Raw genomic sequence first — 10,697 nt, 5'->3', positions numbered from 1 at the left:
TGATAATTGGATGAAGCTCAGCAGTTTCAGCTGAGTTTATGGGTCCATCAAATCATCATCTATATGAACTTAGAAACTTACCATGAAAAACCTGTTGGGAATTCACATGGCAGCCCAAAACCCAACAAAATAATTCTCAGAAATGTTGAGGTGGTGTCTTGTACAGCTGCCCAGAGGAAAGTGTTGAATATCTATGGTGCTTCTGACCCAGCTCTTGCATCCCCTGTCCCTGTCCCTGCCTCTGGCTTCCAGCACTCCACATGGCAGCAGTAATTGCTTCCTGCTCCAAACTGCTCTGTGGAGTTCCTTAGCTTGCACTAAACTTGATCTATTTTTTCCCAAGCAGTGCAATAATTTAGTCTCCTGGGGAAAGGCTGCATGAGTAGCCTTGTGTTCAGGTAAAAAACTCAACTTTTCCTTGAAAACTTGTTTCTCTGCTCTGATGTGTGCAAGTAACACAGCAGGATGTTTATTCCCCAGAAGCCTCCTGCCTGCAGTTTTCCACAGCAAACAAAGTGCCTCAGTTCTCCTCTGTCCTTGATTCCTGCCTGGCTTTCTTATGGGTGCAGGTCATCTGAAGAGTCACAGTAAAGGGAATTAAGTTTTTAAATACTGTGTCTCACTGGAAGTATTAAGCAGTTTGCTTTTTTACATTGTACTGTTTGTTATTTGGATGTACCTACAGAGGACTTTTTGGTCATCCGGGCTTTTTGTGTGGTTTTTTTTTTTAATAAATAATTTGAAAAAAGGTCTGTGTCAAATATTGCTTTTGCATTTCTATTTTGTATGATAAAGCATTTCAGTATTTGCATTGCTTGCTTGCAGCTAATGCTATGCCCCTGGAGGGTCTCTTAGCAGAAAAAGCATTTTCTGTAGAGCTGCCATATGTGTAGAAGAGATAAGATTTACAATTGCATATTAAAAAAAAAAATGCACAGGTCAAATGAACAGCTGGTTTAACTCCTGTTCTCAGTGAGCTTCTCTGTGGCCAGGCTCAGCTCAGAGCGTTTATGGGAACATGGCACCCATTACAGCACTGGGGGCTGAGCTGTTGTGAAGTAATTAGGAAACATGCCAGGTGAGAGACAGGGATCACAGCAAAAGCCTTGCAAGCTTGTTTAGCACAGTGAGCTTTTCTGAGTTAACCTTTCCAGTGGGTCACTGGGCCTGAAGGAGCAGACTTTGCAGCTGGTGCAAGTTTCTCTGATGGTTGTGAATGAGCTGAGGGGTTTTACACTGGAAAAGTGCATTAAAAAGTTGCTGTTGCTCTGTTCTCACTCTTATTTTTCCTGCTTGGGGCCAGGCAGTTTAGGAGGTGAGTGGTGGTTCCTATCCATGCTGGCAAGTCACAGGAGGATGGAGGTGCTGTGTGCCACCTTGGGGGTGGGATGTGGGCTGGGGGCCCTCAGGCATCAGCTCAGAGCAGTGCCCTGGGGGTCTGCAGCACCTCCCATCTGAGCACAGGAGATGTCACAGGGCTGTGACCTTGGAGAGTTGAGGAGAGACCTGCTGGTGGCTCAGATCTGCTGAAACTGTGTCTGCCATTTGGATTGCTCAGTCCTAAAATTACTGCTCCAGGTGTCACTGGTCAGAGGGGTTAACAGAGAGATTTTCTCTGTGGTGACTTACTGGTTTTGGAATCACCTGAGCACCTCTGGGCTGAGCTCCAGGGCCAGAGATCACCCATGGACACACCACTTTGCACTGGGATTCACAATGCAGAGGTCCTGCAAGTATTTGGGACAATATGTGCTGATACAAGTTTGGCTGAAGCTTCCAGTCCACTTCAGGAATGTGAATTACTAATGAAAAAGAACTGGAAACAAGAGGTCCAGCCCTCTGAGAGGGTGTCAGGAAATCGTGGCATCAAGGTTGCTGGAGGACAGATTTATGTGTTTTCATCACATGCCCCATTTCTCTTGTGCTGTTCCTCAGCCAGCTCATTTGCTGAGATCCTTCTGATTCAGGGTATAGATTGTGCATTCTCCTCCCAGCCACTCCCCTGCTGACAGTGACATGCTTTTTTGAGAGAATACCTGGGAACACAAATCCATCAGGAATTTCAATGAGAGTGGCTTGTTTGGAAAGCAGTAGCTCTAAGTTTTGTACATCTGTCTCCTTACAAATGCACCTTGTTATGTGTGTGAAAAGGCAATGCTTCTCTGGAGAGGTGTTTGTGAATCCCCTGTCTGAGCCCCATGCTCTGAAGGGGGCAGGATGGAATCCAGGTCCCTTTCAAGTCATGAGAATCTTGCTGATAAGCATTTTCACTTTATTTCCACTGTCTTTTCTCTGTTTTGATGGTAACAATATTATCTTTATGGCACCTTCTCTGTGATCTGTTCCTCTGCTCTTTTCCATCTCAGGACACCAAATCCAGGGATGGTGCCGCTCATTTTCTCAGATGAGAAGTGATAGCTGCATATTGATTTATTTATTGTTTTTATTAACTCAGGAAATGAGTGGTACAAGTTGATTGAGCTATGCAGTCATCAGGGAATGTTAAATACCCCAAGCATAGTGTGCAAGTGGTTTCTTGGTAAAGGGCTGGTCAAATTTAATTGCTGGGTTAATAAGGCTGTTGTCAACAAGCTGGGATCCTCAGTGCTCTGTGAGGCTCTGTTATCCCTGAATGAGGATGGATGAGGAGGGGAACCCTGGAGGGTTGCCTGCCAGAGACTTGCCTGGATGATCCAATAGGGAATGCTGGAGAGAGAAGTTTCTGCACCCTCTTTGCCTGCTGGTGCCTTAAGATGCTAATTTGGGTGCTTATCTTGCTCTGTTTGGGCTCTCCTTCCAGTCCCAGGTCCTGGAGGATGGACCTGGCTGGTGCTGAGGGAGGAGGCAGAGGTGCTCTGGTTGGTTTTGCTCACTGCTGTGATCTGAACCTCAGCTGGGGATGGCAAAGACCAGGGGACAAGTCCCTGTGTGCCTGAGGGGATCAACCCCCCTCTCCCAGCAGCCTTTTTGGGGGACACAGAGCTCTCTGGTGTGAATTTTCAGTAACTGTGGTGCACTCAGTTGAAGGTTCTGGGGTTTGCTGGGGTTCACCCCCATGGCACAGGGCTGGGGGGACACAGGGACACCCAAACTGTCCCCACTCACTGCTTTGGGCTGTCTATCCCTTTTGTTGGTCTAACAAGGGAAGAGGCATGGGCTGAGACAACTGCCAGGCACCCTGCTCATCCCTCATGCTGATTTGAGGGGGAAAAAAAAAGTATATTATGGAGTGCTTCTCTCCTAATTCATTTTCAGTTAATGGGTAAAAATAGCTGGCACAGCTTGAGAAGTGCAGCACGTGTAGCTCAGGAAAGTCTCAAGTCACAGTGGGAAGAGTTAAGCTGTGCTTAGTTAGTCTTGTTTATCTGATTTATGGTAAGCAAAGGCACTCCAAGCAAAACAACCATCCCTTGGATTTCTGTAAGAGATCTGACAACTGTTTTTCAGAGGTATATGATAACATTTAAGAACACTAAAAAAGCATCTATAATTGCCTCCTAGGAGAGGCATTGCACAGTGGAAGTCAAGAGAGTAGAAAATGGCAGATTTGATGACTAACAGTAAAGAAAACCTGAACTCTCAAAAAAAGTATTATGAAAGTGTGATGCCTAAAGACTATTTTCATACTAGCAAAATGTTACACAAATACTTAAAGATTAAATAATTTGTTTTCAAACTCAGAGACAGAATTTACTCAGAAAGAGACAGACTTCTCACTGTCTTGAGTAGCAAATATTGGACCTTATCTCTGTATTTTAGAATTCAATGGGCAGGTAAGTAGATTTGATCTTAATATTAAATATAGGGGAGGAGCTTTGGTCAGTGGAATTTTGTTTTATTTTATGTTTAGGAGTCCATTTGATCCTGAAATTTGTCAGAAATTGGGCATTGATCTGACAGACATTAAAAATTATCTGAAAAAAATGAAAAATTAAAATTTAAAAATATCTGAACATTAAAAATGTTCAGATCAGGGTATAAAACCAGCATATATATTTTTCTTGCAATACATAGAAAATTGGGCTGGGATGGGAAGAAACATGGACTTCCTGGGTGTGTATCTGTGGGGTGCAGTTGCTGGGCTCTGCAGCCTCATTCTGGGGCTGTGCTTTTGGCCTGATGGCAGCAGGAATCCTTGGGCACTGCTGCAGGGGAGCTCAGCTTAAAAGGAGATTGAGGAGATCCCTCACACATAAAATGGGAGATGTCTGAGGTCCTTTCTTCGAGCTGTTTGCCCAAAGAGAGGATCTGTGGAAAAATTTCCTCCACCTGACATCCGATCAATTTTCCGAGCACTTAATGTATGCAGTTTGTCACCCATTAACTTTCAGAGAGTCTGTTTAGCACTGTGGGTCTGGCACACACTAATTCTTCAAAGGCCTTGAAACTAAATAGGCTACTCTGTCAGTGACATGTGGAACTGTTGGAAAGATGGATGTGGTGGAGCCCCACAGCATCCTCACACTGCAGCAGCTCTTTGAGCAGGCAGCAAGGCTGTGGGGGTGCAGAACCCTTTTCTGGGGGAGCAAAGTGCCCTGTGGGGCTCCTGCAGATTTTCAGGGGCTGTCAGCCTGATGCTGGAGCAGGATTTGTCCTGGAGCTCTGAGCTGTGAGAGGTTCAGGCTGACCCAAGAGCCCCTTCCACAGAGCACCCTGGGCACCTCAGAACCCCTGTCCAGCTCCAGCTCCTTCCCATGCAGGGAAGTGACCAGTGCCAGGGGGATGATTTTCATTTTCACCTGGAGAAAGCTGTTACTCAGGGTTGAGGAGGTTGTGTGTGGGTTTTGGTTTTATGTGTTTTCTTTTTTGTTTGTTTAAAATACAAATACTCTTCCTTCCCTTCTCAGATTAACTCCATGGCATTTTTCTGCAGCTGGGGGAGCTGAAACTTGCAGAGACCAGCTGCACTAGATACTGCTTTGAATATCTTGAGGTTAAGAAACACTAAAAATGAGAATTTATGAATGACTTTAAAGACTGATAGGGGGAAAAAAAAGTGGTGAAGGGAAGTTTTTAGATAGGATTCTGTGTCTTGATAACACCTTCAACCTCTGTGAGTTCTCTCATGGGTTAATATTTTCATACAAGTTAAAACTGTGCAGTTCAGACAGTATAATCCAAAAGTCATTATAGAAGAGGATAAATCTAACTTCCAACCTTTAATTCAAAATAAAAAAAAATGTCCTAGGGGGAGTTTAATCGTACTGTGCTAATCACTTTCATTATCACTGATACAAGCACAAGACTTTGCAAAGTTCTCTAAAGAGCAACTTAGGGATGTGCCATCAGCTTTTACAATTTTGGGTTGCTTGTTGCAGCCTCTGTGAATATGCTCTGTGTGTATCTTGGCTCTTTGGGGATGCAACTTGTGCTTTATTTCTTCCTCCCTCTAACATGGAGCGCTCTTCCAGGAATTGCCTTAATGACAAAACCTCGGAGGATCCACCAGAGTGGGAATTCTGAGGATTCTGTAAAAACTTAACAGGGTTCTACAGAAATGGCTTGAAAAACCCCAGATAATTGGACTCTGTCTGGGGGGGGGGGGGGGTGGGGGTGTAACCATCTGAAATAGGTCTCTTGTGGGAATGTAAGTCTCAAACTCCACCAGGAACACTCTCCTGTATATTGTAGCTTCTCCTGTTGAGATCCAGAAATTCTGCCTCGTTCCACAAAAAAGGAAACACGAGTGTTTTATCCATAATCTCCTTGGCCCTTTCAGACTCAGGGTGTTCTGAGCTGGACTCTGCAGCAGAAGGCTCTTCTCAGGGTGGCTTTTTCCCTGAATGAGACACCTCCAAGAGCTGCTGTAGCAGAAAGACTGTGCAGAGCCCCAGAGCAGTACAAGACATGCTGCAGATGAGGCTGCCTTCCAACACCCAGCACTCTGCACCACATCTCAAGTGGTGTTTGAATTCTTTTCCCTGCTAAAGCCTGGAGAATCAAGACTTTCCAAAGTGGTTAATCTCATGTCAGTGGGGATGCACCTTCCCTTACAGCCAGGGGTGCTAAGGCAGGACACAGTGATGCTCAGCTCTGCAGGACTCAGGAGAGCTTTAGGCTGCACACTCACCAGCTACAAACAAGGTTAGCCCTGCCAGGTAGGAATGATGTCTAAAATCAGATATCTGTAAATTTTAGCGCTATATAGAGCATCACTCAGAGGAGCAACACTAGAAATATTTAAATGTTCTGCAAAAGCTGAATTTTAGTACTGCACTATTGTGCTTTTCAGTGGATTTTTTTTTTCCTAAACCCCATTTGGGGCCAGTCTCCTCACTGGTGTGCATCACTCTGACTTTGTGAAGCTGTGCTAATTGAAAGCAGCAGAGGATCTGTCTCTCTTGTGTTACATTTAAAATATTCATACAATTAAACAGTGCTTTGAAGTGCTCCGGAGCTAGATGCTCTCTGCTTTACTTTGGGTGGTCAGGAGATGAAAATGGAAATGTTTTAATTGGATTTGGTCCTGAGAAACTGTGCCATGTCCTTGTTGGAATTTCCTTGCTAAGCAATACTACAGCTTCTCCTCACAGCTCGGAGCAGGCAGCCCTGTGCAGAGGGGACCAAGATAAATGGTTCATTTTAATCATCTCCACTTTGGAGTGAATTAGGAAGGAGGGGCAGGTTTTATTCACTGAGCTCTATTACTCCACAGAGAAGGATTTGTACTGAGGAAAGGACCCAAATGCATCTTGGCTGTAGGACAGGTTTGGATTTGTTTGTTTGTTGTGTGGGTTTTATTTTTGTTCTTTTTTTTTTTTTTTTTTTTTACAGTGGAAAAAGCCCATTTACTCCAACTTCTTGCAGCTGCATAATGAGGTGCCATTTTCTGATGTGCAATTTCTAAAGGTCAGAGAAAGCCTTGCTGCTATAAAGCAATGGCTTATGCTCTCACAGAGTGTGTGAGCACGCGAATTTACTCTCTGTACCCTAAGCTCCAGCCCAGGTGCAGGCAGGAGCTGTGTGCAGGGAACTGGAGCTTTGGAACATTCCCCCCGTGGCTGTGCCTCTCAAGAAACTGCCATCACTGGTGACACAGCATTGAATTTTAAATTTTGTTATGCTTTTGGAGAGGTATGTTTGACATACTTGTCTCATTTCAGATTAATTTACAAATGGTTCAGTCTGTTTTTGCAGAGCTTTCACTCAGTTGTCACATTCCCAGGCTTTGTTGGGTAACATTTGGTTGGTGATATACCTCCAGCAAGGCTGGGAAATAACAGCAGATGAAATGCATGTAGCTTTCACTCTCTGACAGCAGCAAACATTGATACTTTTCACAAAAAGCTTATTTTTTTTTTTCCTTCTGGAAAAAAAGTCCTAAAAAATTTACATGAGTGTGTACTCATTAAAATAGTATGTGTATATATACCTCAGTAAAATTTCATTATTACATGTGCATGTGTACATGAACCACTTGGTGATGGTTCTGGAAGGTTAGATGACATTGTAACCACTCAGAAGTTTACTTCCCATAAAGTTTAAGCTGTAAATCTGCAGGTAACATTAAATCTCACTGACTTTAGTCACCAGATGAACTTGCCCCTCAAATGACTATTTCTGTGACACTGTCCTTTCACTGCAGGTCTGTTTTCTGATTTTATTTTCCTCTTTCATCTTTCAGCTCCTTATCTGTCCTTCCAGATTCATTACCTCTCCTTTCCTTTCTCCTTACTTCTTTTCTCCTCCTGCCGTGTTCCCATTTTTAATGATTTATTTTACACTTTATTTTATAATGTTTATATCTGCAGAATGAACTGGTTTTACAACCCCCCCAAAGGAATACTGTAATTTATTTTCCTCAGAGAGTTAAGGCTCACTGCTGCTGAGGAGACTCTTGCTGGTAGTGATGCACACCCTGGCTCTGATGCCAGGTGCCTCCACTGCAGTTCCAGCACCAGGTTTGGGGGTGTCACAGTCAGGACTGGATGGTGCCTGTGGGGAGGTGACCAGGCTGGGGGAGGAACTTCAACAGCACCCATTCTGAATCAGAACAGCCATCCTTCCATCTCCAGCTCCTGCCTTAAACAAGGTGCTTAAACAAGAGTGTGAGCTGGGGAACATCCAGAGCAGCATTTCCCTAAGCATCCAGCTCCTCTGCCTCTTCTTGCAACCAGAATTTGGTGATTTTCTAAGCCGTGATTTCATCTTGATCATCTCATATAATAGGCATTACTTGGTCCTGTCTTCTACACATTTGTCTAATCTGTTCATGAATTTATTTATCTTTTGGTCTCCATAATTCCATGGCAGAGAGTCATTCAATATGCACGGGGTAAAAATATTTCCTCCTGACTGTTGTAAACCTGTGGCCTGATCATTTTTCTGGGTGCTTCTGAGTTCCTGAAGTGTGGAAGAAGGCCAGGAACACGCAGTGCTGGGTTTATAGTGGGTTATGAGCTTCAGTTCAATGTCAGGAACCTTTTTTCCTGCTCCTCAAGGCAGAAACACCTCACTGCCAGCTGAAAACTGAAGTCCATAAATGCATAAGCATTAGTGAGGGGGTGCATGAGAGCTGCAGAAGGTGCATAAATCATCCTGGATATTTTTAAATAATAGCATGTCTCACTACATTCATCTCCCCTGAGTTTATTCCTCAACCCCTAAGTACATTTTGACATTCAGAGTTAATCATACCTCCCAGTCAAAATATGCAGCACAGAACTGCCTTGGAAGAGAGCTGCAGCTCCCCCGAGCCCAGGCTGGGATCAATAGGGGCCAGGCAGAGCCAAGGCTGGGCTGATGTTGTAGATTATGGCCCTTAAATGGTACCAGCTTCACAGCATCCCTGGGAAAGCCTGGTGCCAGCAGCACAGCTGCTCCCCTGGCTCTCCCTGTGCCTGGTGAGAGCAGCCTGGTGCTGGACTCTGTGTTTGTGCTTTCCCTTTCTTTTAGCACAGTTACTCTGGTCACTGAGCAGAGGGTGGGAAGAAGTGGCTGTGCATGATGGTCCAGTGGGCTGGAGTCCACCCCACGGGGGTCCTCACTCTTGTCCTGCATTCCTGACCTCTGGGCATGAGTTTTGGGATTGTTTTCTTGCCTGGCCTGGTGTGCAATGAGAACTGTTTAATCGAAATGAAAATGAAGAAACATTAAGAAGCGAGAAGGAAGCAAAGCTGCCTTGAGGAACAAGATGTGGCTCCTGGTGATCTTCACTTGGACTTTATCAGAGGGCAGGTTTACCTTGTGTGACCAGCCAGGTCCCAGCCACTGTGGCATGGTTTGATGGCAGAGGCAAAAGGCACATGTCCCACTTGACCTTCCATCAGCAGCGAGCTTTGCTGCCAGTGGCATGAAAGAGAGACAGTGGGAAGAGCAGCAGGAGGCAAGCAGGGCACTCTCTTTCCATTTAGCCATGCAGAGGAACAGAAAGAGAGGGATGATGAGGTGGCCTGCAGTGCTCTGTGGAAGGGAACATCTTTTTCAATTATCCATGTCTGCTTTGTGCAAAGTATCAGGAGTCCCAGTGCACACTCCCCAATATCCCATTTAGGTCAGCACAGATCAGCTTAATGCACAGAAATGTTATGTGATAGGAACAGCTTGTTCAACACAGCAGATAATTGCTGGGTGCTGCATCCAGCCCACAAACCAAACTCTGGGAATCCTCAGTACTTTGGCTGTGGTCCTTGGGAGTGATTTTAAAACTCAAAATCTCCTTTATCTTTTCCTGAAATTGGAAAAAAGAATTATTTTCAGGAGTCATTCAGGCTAAAGGTCCACTCTGTGAAGAGACCTTGCAAGGAAAACACTGAAGGGGGGGGACCACCTCAGAAAAATGGGATGACAAAAGGAAAAGCTGTTGTGTGTGACATCAGGGAAAAACATTTCAGTCAGAATTGCTCTCTCTAGTCCTGGTCTGGCCCACACCTGCAGCTCTCAGGCTAAGACAGACAGAAACTCCCTTCTTGTAAAGCCCTGCAGAGAAGAGCATCCTCTAAGCCTTGTAATATGCCAGGGTCTGGCAGAGACAAACTCTCTTTCCCCAGCGCTGGCTCTTGATTATATTGGTATATACTCCAAAATGAGATAAAACAGTCCTCTTAGCATCAAGGACACTATCTCCCTGGCAATTCAGTGCTTACCAGCCTGGGAAGCAAGACCAGGTGTGCTTTGTTGCTCTTGAAGTACCAAAAAAGCTCTGGCTGCAGGGTTATTAACTTAGGAAAGTTGTCCATCCACTGAGAACCATAAATATTCCACGACAGCCTCTCTGCCTGACTCCACATCCCATCTCCCCTGCTTATGTTGATTTGCAGCCAGATGAGATTCTCCTCCTCACAGCTGTCCAGCAGATTATTTTGGGGAAAGATGTGATGAAGTCAGCTGGAACCACCTGCTGCCTCTTTGCTTCCTGTTATCTCCACACAGCTCTTGGAACTAGACTGGGCTGCTGCTCCTGGGAGCAGGGAAGGATGTACAGACCTGATTATAGTCAGAGGCTGCTGCCATGTTCCTGAGGATGGCAGCCAGAGCCATGCACTTTGGTACTCTGAAAGGAGCTCTTGCCAGCTGTGACTTGGGTTTTGGGTGATTTGTCAGTGCCTGGTAGTCCTGGAGATGGGCACCTCCCACCTGCTGCAGGAATATTGGTGCCACTCAATGCTGCACCTCCAGCTCTGGTGTTTGAGTGCTGGCAGCACCTTACAGAATTCTGGTCTCAAAGAGAACAGTGATGGAGAAGCGGAAAAAAAGGA

This window comes from Haemorhous mexicanus, chromosome 13 (genome assembly GCF_027477595.1).
Source record: "Haemorhous mexicanus isolate bHaeMex1 chromosome 13, bHaeMex1.pri, whole genome shotgun sequence".
NCBI lineage: Eukaryota > Metazoa > Chordata > Aves > Passeriformes > Fringillidae > Haemorhous > Haemorhous mexicanus.
Note: the sequence above shows the minus strand (reverse complement) of the source record.